At 36.8% G+C, this 14,004-nt stretch overlaps 1 protein-coding gene across 1 annotated transcript in view; it reads left to right on the forward strand.

The window, feature by feature from the left end:
* The window catches only part of Pum3 (pumilio RNA binding family member 3), a 142,999-nt gene extending 130,215 nt beyond the window's left edge, over window positions 1–12,784 (forward strand). Inside the window, exon 21 of the transcript XR_015440098.1 lies at window positions 4,588–12,784. The gene's annotated coding sequence lies outside the window, so the exon portion shown is untranslated. The remainder of the gene's footprint in view (window positions 1–4,587) is intronic.
* Window positions 12,785–14,004: the final 1,220 nt, after the last annotated feature.

The raw sequence follows: 14,004 nt of genomic DNA on the forward strand, positions 1-14,004 counted from the left end.
CATTGTTCTGGAGTCCAGTCAGTTCTTTAAGTCAGTTTCAGCTTCATTCTGTCTCTCCTTTCTTTCTCTTAAAAGACATATTTCAAGGTAGAATCCCAGGATTGGTCCGAAAAGGTTTTTAGGGCCTTGTTTATGGCCAGACTTCCTTCCAAGAAAAGGATTTTCATCATCCTTAAAAAACATCACATTAAAAAATGACTTTTTAGGATTGAGACCGCTGTACCAACGCTGGAAATGCCAATGTGATAGAGATGTAGCGGTGGCCCTGAAGGAGCCCACGGCTTTATTGGTGATATAAATGTTCAAGGACAGCAAAAGAGCAGGTGAAATAAGCGAATGTAGCAGAGAGGAAGCAAAGAACGTTTTGAGTAGGGCATAGACTTTGATTCAATTCTTTTAAATAGCTAATATATGTTCATGACAAAAAAATCAAAGATACAAAGACACATTACAAGAGAAAGTTTATCTCTCTACCATACCTGACCTCCAGGCATCAGGTGTGTTTCCAAGGCAGACTGCTTTCTGGCTAAGCTTCCAGGAATATTTTAAACATATGCAAGTGAAAATCTACCCATCTCCATCCATCATCCCTGACTAGCTCTTATTCACAGATCGCAGAATGCTATATACTTAGCTTTTCTCCACTTAACTCTGTCTTAGCGGTGTTTTTATATCTGAACATAAATATTTGTCTTGTTTTGAAAATAGATTGTGATAGATAATCAAGGTTTCTATCTTTGCTCTTATGAACAATGGAGCAGTGAGTAACTTTATACATATATTACTTGAAACACGTTAAAGGTGTATGAATGATAAAGTGTGAAAGAATTACTAGGTCAAGGACCATGTATTTGGAATTTTGATTGACAGTGTCAAATTTCCTTCCATAAAAGTTTTACTAATTTACAACTCTCCATCAATGAATGGGAATGTATTTTCACACTTTTTCAACTCTACCAACTTTATAGGTGAAAATAGCATGTAGGTTAATTTTAAGTTGTAGTTTTCTTAAGAATGTGAATATTTTTAGAGCTATTGCATTGATTTTTCTGGGGACTGATGTTCATACATTTTGTTCATATTTTTCATTCAGCTGTTGGTATTTTTCCTATCACTTCATAGGAGAGCTTAATAAAGTATGCAAACAGATTTTTCACCTACAATATAGATTGAAAATATTTTTTCTAAGCTTTTCCTTTGATGAGATTATCCCATGTAAAATTTTAATTTTATTACTTCTAGGTGCTATGTCATATTAGCAAGATCTGTATCACTTTTATTTTTAAAATGTTTCTTAAAGTTTTATTTTTCAAATTTTAAAAAAATGATTCATCAGGAAAAAATGTGCTGTGAAGAGTGAAGTAGGGACCCAACTTTGTTTTCCAAGTTTGTATCCTGATATTCCAACCCATTAATTGAATAAGCTACCTTTTCCTCGCTGATTAGTAGTGCTCTCTCTGCCATTAGATATATCAGGTAGTTCAGTTTCAATTCCATTTCAAAGTTATTGTGGCAGGTAACTGTAAGGGTGGGGTCCACACCCTCTAGTATAATATTCACTGATGTGGTTTAGCTTGCAATAGGGCCTCAGACTCACAGGCTTATGATAAAGCTTCTTACCAGGCTCAGCCTTTTAGTTCCTAAATGTACCTCTAGTGCTCTCCTGTCAGCATACAATATGAATACTGTTTCTCCAGACATGTACTTCACCTTTTTCCTGTTTCCAACTTTTTTTGTTTTGTGCTGAGTATCATCATCATAATTTTCACATGTTGCATACATTTATTTTTTCTCTTCAGGACCAATTATCATAAAAAGTATCACCATTTTTATATTTTTAATTACTTCTCTTTTCACTGAAATGATATGCTACTTCTTACCTAAACTTTCAACACTCTCAGGGTCACTGCACTTAAAAATAACACAATTTCGATAATGTTTATAAGATATCTCCAATCTGAGCACAACACCACAATGTGCAGTAGACTGAGTACTGTGGCCTTGATATATCACACTTAAGTGACTCACACCCCAGTGACCAGTGTGGACACCTTGCTTTGGATTTTTGTTTAATATTTCATTTACCTTGAATTCTTCTCCTTGAATCCTTAGTCTTTGAAAGTCAGTTCAGAAGACGTCTTCCTTTGAGTGATCCTTTTCTGAGATTTCCCTATTTCTCCAAGGTGGACTGGCTGTCCCTTCTCAGTGTTCTTATTTAAGATAGTATGTACCACTAGCCTACAACGTGAGATATTTATTTTAACAAAGAGTGACTAAACTCTTTATTTTTAAACTTTATTTATTTATTTTGGTACCAGGATTGAGCTCGGGACCTTGAGCTTGTAAGGCAGGCAGCGGAACCACTGAGCTAAATCCCCAGCCCTAGAGTAACTAAACTCTTTCCTATGTGAAAGTTGCATAAGAGCAATTTTGGAATGGACAAGAGAATGCTAATGATAATACAATATTAATAATAACTAAAATGCTCAGATACTGCACCAGGTTAATAGTTACACCAACCCTATAATATATGGTGCTATTGGTTACTCCCACTTTATGGACCAGAAAACTGTGGCAGAGAGAAGTTAAGTGTCTATTTTATAGTTGCTTAGCTAGAATGTCATTACAGTACTTTATTTTTATTTGCTAAATGATTGGTAAAAATAGTATTACATTTTTGCTTTAACCAACTCTAATGATGCATTTTTGTGTTCCCCATTAGGTTCTTTCACCCCAGTATTAGGTATTGAACTTGAGGCTTTCACATTGGGCTGTATTTCCAGCCCTTTTAAAATTTTTTCTTTTGAGAGAGGGTCTTGCTAAGTTCCCCAGGTGGGACTTGAAATTTCAATCTTCCTACTCAGACTCCCAAAATGGTGAACTTATAAGCATGTGCCACTTTGCACGGCCCTGTTAGCATCCTTAAGTGTAAGGACAATCTTGTCTCTGTGGCTCCAGGACCAAGGAAGTATCTAGAATATAGTAGATTTAAAAATATTTAATGGTTGGGCCGGGGATTTAGCTCAGTGGTTCTGCTGCCTGCCTTGAAAGTGCAAGGTCCCGAGTTCGATCCCTGGTACCAACCCCCCCCCCAATATATTTAATGGCACACAAGATAGCTCTGTTTCTTATAGCTGAATGTGAAACTACAGTTGTCTCAAAATTTAAAAATTAATAAATATATATTGATCTACATTGACACTGCTTTGAGCATTGCTTTGGAGGAAAACTAGTATGTTTTGAAGAACTATGGCTGCTAGTCCTATCTGCTTTTCTTTTGTGACAAATTTACCAGTAGCATGGCATAGTAAACAGAATCCTGTAATACAAACAGACTTGATTTTACATTCTAGATATAAAATTTTGGACAAATTAGTCTCTTTAGTCTCTGCTCATCTGTAAAGTGGGTTACTGAAATATTCCCTGCTAATATGAAAAGAGAATGCCTCTCCATTTTATTTCTATTTGGCTACCTCTGCCCACACCCTGGTATATAATAGAGAACAGTCATGTTTCCCTCATCCAGTCCCTCCTGACCCAAATCCTGATTGTACACCTACAGTGCTTAAGTATATTCATTTTTAGCACAGGTAGAGTTTCTCGTAGAAATAATGGTTTCATTCACAATCCGCTGTTACAATAAATTTCTTTGTTAAGGCAGCACTGAGTAGAACTTTCTGTGTTAATAGTAATTAAAATTAAACAGCCACATTCAGCTAGTGGCTACCATATGAGCATTATGTGATAAGAATTACATATGTCTCTGGGTTCATCACTTTTAAGGAACCCTGAACATTAACCTCTTCCTGAAATGAATTTGCCAGGAGAAACCAGCCTACTACTTCCAAGACTAAAGGGGAAAGATGATGTTAGTAGGACAAAAAGATTGAGAAGCCTGAGTAGTCAGGGGACAGGTTTGGAAATGGAGCCATTTCAGAGAAGATTCAGTGTAGCTTGGTGCTATAGTGTAGATCTTACATACCTTCCCAAAGTCTGTGTGTTGAAGGCTTTCCTCCCAGCTTGGTGCTATTGTGAGATGGTGGAAACTTTAAAAACTGGGCCTTAGTGGGAGACCTTCCAGTCAATAGGTTGTGGGGGTGTCCTTGAAGGATATTGTGCAACACTGGTTTCTGCCTTTCTCTGTTTTGGCCAGGAAGTCAATGGCTTTGTTCTATTACACATTTCCCACTGTGATATGGTGTCTCACAACAGGCTCAAAGCCAGTAGGTTTTTCTAACTGTTCTAAACCTCCCAAACTGTGAGCCAAGATAAACTTTTCCTCTTTATGCACTGAGCATTACAGATATTTTGTTACAGAAATGGAAAGCTAACTGATACACTTGGGTAGAGTGTAGTATTTGAAAGAGAGACACTGAATGGTAGGAATAACAAGGTTGCTGAAAACAAATGCTTTTATACATGTTATAGCTTTTATCTAGCTGTCCCCCTCAAGCCTCTTGCTCTCATAGGTGGGGCTTTTTGGAAGTGTCTGGATCTAGGGAGTGTGATTGTGGATTATGGTGTGTGAATATGGATTGAAAGTGTAATAACTAGATTAGTCCACTGATTGGCATAGCATTACTCTAGGTGTGGATAATAGAAAGGCCCACCCTGGGTGTGGCAGGCACCACCCAAAAGGCTTGTAGCCTGGATGAGATGAAGGGAAAGGGAGGCTGCTGCTGCTGCTACTTTGCTGCCTTCTGCCAGCCATGAACTGTTTCTCCTCTGTGACACCCCTCTGCCATGCCACCCTGCCTTGGAGCCAGCTTACTGTGGACTGAATTCTCTACAAATTGTGAGTCAAAATAAACCTTTCCTCTTCCAACTTGTGAGAGTCAAGTATTTTATCTCAGCGATGATAAAAGTAATTGTGACAGTAAATTTCCTCAGAGCTAGTTCTAAAAGTAAAGAGAGGAGGCAAGTAAGGAGGGTAGGAAGTAGGGAGGGAGTGAGGGCAGGCTGGCTTGACATTTACTTGGGAAGCTAGAGTTTATTTAAGGCTTTTGAAGTCCCTTCAGTAAATGACTAAGATATAATTGTAAAGTATGAATTTGAGATGAACATCTGGATAGTTAATAGCTAAGCCAAAACAAAGAAATTGTGAAACCAATTACCTACTTAACTTTCAATAAAGTAAAAAGGACTAGGTTGGTTTTACTTTGTTTTCTATCCCCAAAAGTCTTTGTTAAATCTCATAAAATGTTTCCAGTAATTCAATTATTTGTTCAGCTCCTTTTCCAATGTGCCTGTCTCACCATAGGTGAAATGTAGAATGAATGGGAGCAGCAATTGATTGCAAAGTGTCTTTGTGAATTGAAATTCTTGCAAACCAAATTAAAGTTGTCTGTGAGTTTGGAGAACAGGAAGTAAATGATCAGGGAAGAGAAGGGTGTAACTAAACATGCTTCTTACTGATGTCATCAAGCTTCAATTTGGAGGCTGTACCCACTTTTCCAGAACTCATTCATTCACTTTAATTCTCTCTTTTAAAGCTGAAGAACCTGATGTGGGTAAGACTGATGCCACTTGAGTGGCTGGCAAAGCTGGTTCCAGGATCTGGGAATCATCTGCCTGCCTGTGGTTGCCTCCTGCTCCTCCAGACTTCAGTGGCAGAATATGTGGCCTCTGATAATGTGCCCCTTACTTAGAAAGGGTTTTCTTTGATTTCTGATTTTCATTTATTATTCCTCCTAATTTACAGGGACAAACTTTCAATATGAGTCTTTTTTTCTCAGTAGATGTAATGGGTCTCAGCATTTGTTATGCCATTGTGGAAATGAATGAAAGCGGATTCATTATAAAGTAAGTATTATCAATAAGGCACTTGGCTACTCTCAAGCCAGAAGAGACCCTGAGGTTTTCTAGTTCCACCACTCACTTTATAGATAAGGAAACTGTGATGTCATATAGATGAGGTGACTTGCCTGAAGTCCCATAGACAGGTGAGTTAGCACTAAGTCCTTTTTAGTTTTTGGGGACAGTGTCTCACTAAGTTACCCAGCCTGGCCTTGAATTTGTAATCCTCCTTCCTCAGGAGGTAGCTGGGATTACAGGCAAGTGCCATCAAGCCTGGCTGTGTCCTACATTTTATGCTGTGTTTGTAATCACAATTGTATGTTACATACTTTAAAAAACAATATGTTTTCTTCTGTCCAAACCAGGTCCTTGCTCATTTTCTGTTGAGGAGCAGTCCCCACTGACCTTTAAGGAGTTAAGCCTTTTATAATTTGACACTACTTTGTGCATAACTACCTTTGGAATTCCACTCTTCTCTCCTGGGCTCTGCTGGGCTCTATTTCTACTCCTGTCCTCTGAGCAAAGCAGTGCCCTTGACCCACCTTCCAGAAGGGTGGAAATGAGGCTACTGAGCACTACATTTGCTACAGAAAGAAATCAGTTACAGACAATGCTTCCACCTAAACAAGTTTTTTTCCCACCTCTAAATTTGCATTGAAAAATTCTACCAAGGAATGGAAATATGCCAGGGAATAAGGAACATCTGCTCTGATGTCGGCATTGCCATGATGACAAGGCACCCTGTGGAGTAGGGTGATGGAAGCCAGACGAGGCTCCTGAGGATTTGTGGATTCTAAAAGTGGCAACTGTGAAAACCTAGTAAGAATATAAGGAATGTGCTTGAACAGATGGTACACGAAGAACACTGAAACAGAACCATTCTCTGAAAATCTTTCAAGAATTAGTAAAAGTGATGAAGGGAAAGGATTACAAATGATTAATGATGACTCAATTATATTACACAGATTACCTATGTAGCTTTATTCCAGAATTATTTTTTGTACAAGTCAGAATTTATCAGTCAGAGCAAAACTATGTAGTGTAGATAAATAGATTTTGTGTAGCTTTTTAAAAGATTTTCTCCACACATTGCATGGTCTGCTCAGAAAGTCAGAGCAGAAGAGTTAGACCTTAGGCAATGAATGTCTGTGAGGGAGTTGCACTTACTGAAAAGCAGAAGTAATTTTAAATAAATATATTTGTGGTTGTATTGTTCTTATATTGATGCAGATTAAATTGTAAAGCAGTGTGACTGGTTTCAGGGAAAAGTCAGTATTCTGGACTGAAGCTCAAATTTGAACCAGATAAAACATTGCCACAAAGGGTTTATAAAATAGAAATGATTGTAATTGACATAGCAACTATCTGCCTGTAACCCTGAGCTGAGTGCTGCTCTAGGCCTTCTGATTAATAAGTAACTTATCCTTTCAAGAAAGGCCATGGTCTTCCTTACACTCCTAATTTCACCCTTGATTTTTTTTTCTAAAACTAATTTGGCAATGCTCAATTTTAGCTGCTGATAATGTATGACTAAATTCAATTTAAGGAGGTTTATTTCATGTATCCTTTAGCATTTCATTTAGTTGCATGTAACTAAAAGAATGCTAAATAGATGCTACGACATGTAGCCATTTTTTCTTTGTATGACAAGATTCCCAAAGATTGGGAGTCCAGAGAAGCTGTGGAGGCAGCCATCCAGAATCCAGTCTCCTACAACTTTGCTATATTCAGTTCATAGCTTTTTCTCTATGACAGAAAGATAACTTTTGTGCCTCCAGGGATTGAGTCTGTGTTCCAGGCTATGAGAAAAGGTAAAGACTCAGAAAAGTGGGCAAGGGACAACAGTGTACTTTGAAGAGGATATTTTAGAAGGAAGCCTCACCTGGCAACTTCTTTTCGTTCTCATTGGCTGGGTTTAGCTACAAGCAATTTCAGGAAGGTGATTATTATACTTTGCAGTATACTTCCAGTATTATAATATGGTTGGTGCTCTAGATGTTTGGAGTGGGCACCTCTCTGCCAGCTTAGTTTATCTGTTATCTTGTGTAAATATAAACTTTGAATTGCTTGTGTGAACTTAGATAAAGCCTGGAACAATTGAAAACTTTAGAAAGGTGCATTATTTGATACAAATACAGATTATTTCTCTCATTCCTTTTGCTAGATGAGTAGGCCCTGCAGTGATCTCTGTATCTAATGTCCATGTTCTGATATGAACCTTTGTTGCAACCCATTCATGCTCCTGATACACAGAGTTACTCGGGACAATTCACTTTTCAAATTTTATTGCCTTAATAAAGATGCCTGAGAAATCTTTAAATATTAAAAATAGAAAATGTACAAAGAAGCAAATAAACTCCAACTCAAATATGTTTTTTCTTTTGGTGCTGGGATCATACCCAGGGCATCACATATGCTGGGCAATTGTTCCACTACCGTGCTGTATCCTCAACCTGTCCATATCAAGTCTTAAAATCTCTTTCTCTCTCTCATTAAATACAGTGAATATTTAAATTTTTAAAATGTTTCAGTAAAGAATATATTGCCATTCATCCTCCTCAAAATACTCCCTCATGCTTCAGCCACACTGATCCTTCTTGCCACTTTCTGAAGTAGCTCTGAAGTTCATTTTTGCATCTTAAGGGGTGCGATCAAAAATTTGGTCAAGGCTGTTAACAAGTGCCATCCAACAGAAAAGTAGGCTCATAAAAACATTTCTGTGTGTCCTCATCCTCCTTATTTGTGAGATCTGGCACTGTGTGATTTCTGGCTCTTCCTTAAAGTAAAAATGACCATGAAAAATAAACATTTTGAATCAGTTCAGGACATTGAAGCAGCGTCCATAAAGATTAAAAAAAAAGATACTTACAAAAAGATACTTACAAAAAAGGACTTTCAAAACTGTTTCAGAAAGTGCCAAGAATAGTGGAATAATTAATAGTAATGTGCCTTTTACTGTAATAATTTATTTTAATGTTAAACATTCATGCTGTTCTTTGATCTTACTGTATATATTACTGTATGCATCTACAAACACAAGCATATGCATGAACATGCAATTTCACACATATTCATTCATTAAGTTTATTGGTACCTTTTAGGTACACAATATGATGACATCCATCATTGGGAATTTGTACCTGTACATGATATATCTTAGTTCTTATTTTTTTTTCCCATTCCCCTTCCCTCCCCTCAAACCGTCCACCCCTCCATATTTAGAAAGACTTTGGTTCTGTTTCTTTCTTTCTTTTCTCCCCTGTCCCAGTTCCCCTTCCCCTTTGAATATTTTCTTTCTGTTTCACAATATATATTATACATTTTGGTCCTCATTACACTTTCAGTTTCTCACACCAGACAAACTATTTGGTATTTACACATATGTGTCCTATTTTTTTCACTTAAGAGTGTGGTCTCAAGGTGCATCCATTTAGCTATAGAAGTCTCTAGTTTCTCATTCTTTATGGCTGAGTAGTACTCCATTTAATAAAAAAAAAATCCACATTTTCTTTATCCAGTCACCAGTTGATGGGCCTTTGGGCTGTTTCCAAGATTCAGCTATTACAAACTGTGCTGCTATATTTGGGTTTTTTTTTTTTTTTTTGGTACCAGGGATCAAACTCAGGACCTTGGACTTGTGAGTCAGGGACTGTGCTGCTATAAACATGGGTGTACATATATTGTTATGGTATGATGCTTTTAATTCTTTTGGGGAGATACCAAGAAGGGGAATAGCTGGGCCAAATGGAACCTCTAGTTTTAGTTTTTTGAGAAATCTCCACACTGATTTCCACAGTGGTTGCATGAGTTTACACTCCCACCAACAGTGGAGAAGTGTTCCTTTTTCCCCACAGCCCGGCCAGCATTTGTTATTGGTTGATTTCTTGATAGCAGCCATTCTTTCTGGAGTGAGATGGAATCTCAGTGTTGTTTTAATTTGCATCTTTTGAATAACCAGTAATGTTAAACATTTTTTCATATGTTTATTTGTTATCTCTACTTCATCAGAGAAATGTCTGTTCATTTCAGATGCCCATTTTTGGATTGGGCTTTTAAATTTGGGGGAATCTGATTTCTTTGAGTTCTTTATATATTCTAGATACTAGTCTTTTGTCTGAGGAACAGCTGGTAAAATTTTTTTTCCCGCATTGTGGGTGTCTCTTCATTCTGTTAGTGGTTTCTCTTGCTGTGCAAAAACTTTTTACTAGGATGACAACCCAGTTGTTGATTATTTGTGATAGTTCCCATGTGACCGAGGTTTTGTTTATAAAGTATTTTCCCATGCCAATGTATTCAAGAGTTTTACCTAACCTATCTTCCAGCAGGTTTAGTGTCTCTGTTTAAATATTTAGATCTTTGATCCATTTTGAGTTTAGTTTAGTGCATGGTTTCACATGTATTTATACATTTGTAATTTTTATATAGGTTGATGATAAATGTAACATTCTGTAATTATTCACTCAGTGGTATATAATAGGGATTTTTACCTGGGTAGATCTATGTCGAGATTTATATATTTTGAATAGCTGCTTTCCATTCTCTTCTTTCTATGTATCTTTTTTACTGTATAACAAAAAATTAAGAGTATAGACACCATGACTATGACTTGTTTCTTGCCTCTTACCAAGTGTCATAATTGTGCTGTAAAAATCTGAGTACTTAATTGGGCAGTACAAAAGAGTAATATAGTACAAATCCTTCAAATTATAACCTTAGAGACAGAACAGTATGTTGAAGAAATCAAGAGAACTGAATTCTTTGTTAGTTACTAGCTGTGTGAATTTCAACAAATCACATCTTTTTTCTGAATCTCTTTTTCCACATCTGTCAAGTAAGGGCATGAATATAGGTGACCCTCAAGGTCTCTTACACAACTCTCATGTTTTATGATTTTATAAAACCTTGTCTTCCATTACTATTCAATTACTAGAACTTCCACAAGAACATAGATAGGTCTATACTATTACTAGAAGGTAGCCTTAGAGCTTGGGACTTAGTAGGAAGCCAGTAAGTATTTGCTGAATGACTGAACACAAGTGCCAGCTCATCTGTCTTCTGAATTATTCTCCAAATACACCAAACCCATTCCTTCCTTCTTATTTTTAACCAGCTATAAATATAGAGGAATTATCCAGAAGAGTTTGTTTTCCTAGTCAATCAGATCTTGTTTTATGACTCAGATTTTAAAGATTTATTTATAAAAGTACTAAGCCTACCTTGTTAAATTTCTCCTGAAATACTTTGTTTGCAGTTATAAACAAAATATTACCCACATTTCCATTTCTAGGTGCTCATTGCCAATAAAGAGAAAAGTTATTGATCTTTGTGTATTTATCTTACATTAAGCAATCTTATTAAATTATATTAGCTACTCTAGTAATTTTTCTTTTTTAAACTAGAGTATCTAGGGTTTCTGGAAATATAATAAGTCAAGAGAATTTGATCTTTCCTTTTAATGTGTGCACAGATTATTTTTTGTCTTTTGAATTTGCTCATAACTCCAAGACAATATTGAATTGTAAGTAAAAAAGATGAGTAGTAAATTCACAAAATAGTAAAAGAAACAGCCAACAAACATATGATATACTATAGCATTTCACTTGAACCAGGAACTAGACAGGGATGCCATGTCTCATTTGATGTGATAAAACATACCATAATAAAAATATGAAAAATAGTTTCATTGTCAGTAACATATCAAAGTGGCAAAAGGTAGATTAGCCCTCTGGATGGCTAACAGCTTCTTCAAATACTTTCTATTAATACCTATTAAAAATAAAAGTTCACATACACATTAACGTATGAGTCCCACTCTTTAGAATGGAGGAATACTTCATATTGAAAGACTAACATTTCATTAGTTATCTTAGAAATAATTAGTTAAATCTTAAAAGCAGCCTATGTGTCCATTAACAGGTGAATGGATAAAAAATATGTAGTATTTATTTACAATGAAGTAATGCTCTGCTATTAAGGATAATTTGAGTCATTTGTGGGAAAATAAATGCACCTTAAGACCATATGTTAAGTGAGACAAATCAGACACACAAGCCTAAATATACAGGTTTTTTCTCATAAAAGAAACCCAAAGAATAAATAATTAAAGAGCAAAATAAAAGATAGGTAATAGGGAGCTGGGGATTTAGCTCAGTGGTTTCGCCTCCTCCCTTGAAAACGCAAGGTCCCGAGTTCAATCCCCAGTACCAAAAACCAAACAAACCCAAAAGATAGGTAATAAGAAGCAGGGAGATAGAATTTTATTTATTAAATTCTTTTATTGGTACATTGTAGGTATACAACACAATTACATTTCTCATTGGGAATTGTACCTTTACATAATGCATCTTGGTTCTTATTTTTTCCCCATTCCTAGCCCTCCCTTCACACCCTCCACCCTTCCCTATTTACAAAGACTTTATTTCCATTTTTTCCATTTCTCAGCATTTTTCCTTTCCCTTCTTTCCTTTCCCCTGCCCCTCCCACTACCCCTAACCATTTGGACCTTTTCTTCCTATTTTACATTATCGATTATTCTTTCTAATCATTGGTACATTTTAGGTATACAATATAATGACATTCATCATTGGAAATATGCACCTTTACATAGTCTCTCTTGGATTTTATTTTTCACCCTTGCCCAGCCCTCTCTTCAACCCCTCCATTCCTCCCTATTTACAAAGATTTTGTTCCTATTTTTCCATTTTCTCATATTAATCCCATTCCCTTCTGTCCTTTCCCCTAGCCCTCCCACTTCCTTCCCCTTTGCCCCTTTTCCTATTTCATATTACGTATTATACCTTTAGTCCTTATTTACACTTTCAGTTTCTCACACCAGAGAAACTATTTGGTATTTATTCATGTGTGTCCTATTTATTTCACTTAAGAGTATCTCCTCAATGTGCATCCACTTAGCTATAAATGTCTCTAATTTCTCATTTTTTATGGCTGAGTAGTACTCCATTTTATTAAAAAACCCACATTTTCTTTATCCAGTCTCCAGTTGATGGGCATCTGGGCTGTTTCCAAGTTTTAGCTATTACAAACTGTGCTGCTATGAACATGGGCGCACATATATCACTGTGGTATGATTCTTTTCATTCTTTGGGGAAGATCCCCAGCAGTGGAATAGTGGGGTCAAATGGGACTTCCAGTCCTAGTTCTTTGAGGTATCTCCATACTGATTTCCACAGTGGTTGCACCAGTCTACACTCCCACCAGCAGTGGAGCAGGGTTCCTCTTTCCCCACAGCCCCACCAGCATTTGTAATTGGTTGATTTCATGATAGCAGCCATTCTTTCTGGAGTGAGGTGGAATCTCAGCGTCGTTTTCATTTGCATCTCTCGAATGACCAGTGATGTTGAACATTTTTTCATGTATTTATTTGCTATTTCTACTTCTTTGTCTGAGAAATGTCTGTTCATTTCAGATGCCCATTTTTGGATTGGGTCTTTAAATTTGGGAGGTCTGATCTTTTTAAGTTCTTTATAGATTTGAGATAGTAGACGTTTGAGGAAGAGCAGGTGAAGATTTTTTCCCACATTGTGGGTTGTCTCTTCACACTGCTGGTGGTTTCTCTTGCTGTGCAGAAGCCTTTTAATAAGAAGAGATCCCACTTGTTGATTGTTTGTGCTAGTTCATGGGCAACTGAGGTTTTGTTCATAAAATCTTTTCCTACACCGATGTCTTCAAGGGTTCTACCTAACCTCTGTTCCAACTGGTTCAGCGTTTCTATTTTAATATTTAGATCTTTAATCCATTTTGATTTTAGTTTAGTGCATGGTGAGAGATACAGGTCTAGCTTTAATCTTTGGCAAGTTGAACCCCAATTTTTCCAGCACCATTTCTCAAAGAGGCTATCTTTCCTCCAGTGAGGGTGTTTGACTCCTTTATCGAAGATAAGATGGCTCAGTGTGTCTGGCGTTGTTTCTGCATCTTCTAACCTGTTCCACTGGTCCTCAAGTCTGTTTCTGTGCCAGTACCATGCTGTTTTTATCACAGTAGCTTTGTAGTACAGTTGCAGGTTGGGAATTGTGATACCCCCTGCCATGTCTTTGTTACCTAGAATTGCTTTTGCTATTCTGGGTCTCTTCTTGTTCCAAATGAATTTTTGGATTGTTTTCTCAAGGTCTATGAAGTATGCTGCTGGGATCTCAATTGGAATTGCATTAAATCTATATAGCAGTTTTGGAAGTATGGCCATTTTCACTC

The sequence above is a fragment of the Heterocephalus glaber genome, unplaced genomic scaffold, assembly GCF_053883595.1.
Source record: "Heterocephalus glaber isolate CG9 unplaced genomic scaffold, H.glaber_assembly_v1.0 deba00001481, whole genome shotgun sequence".
In the NCBI taxonomy this organism is placed as follows: domain Eukaryota; kingdom Metazoa; phylum Chordata; class Mammalia; order Rodentia; family Bathyergidae; genus Heterocephalus; species Heterocephalus glaber.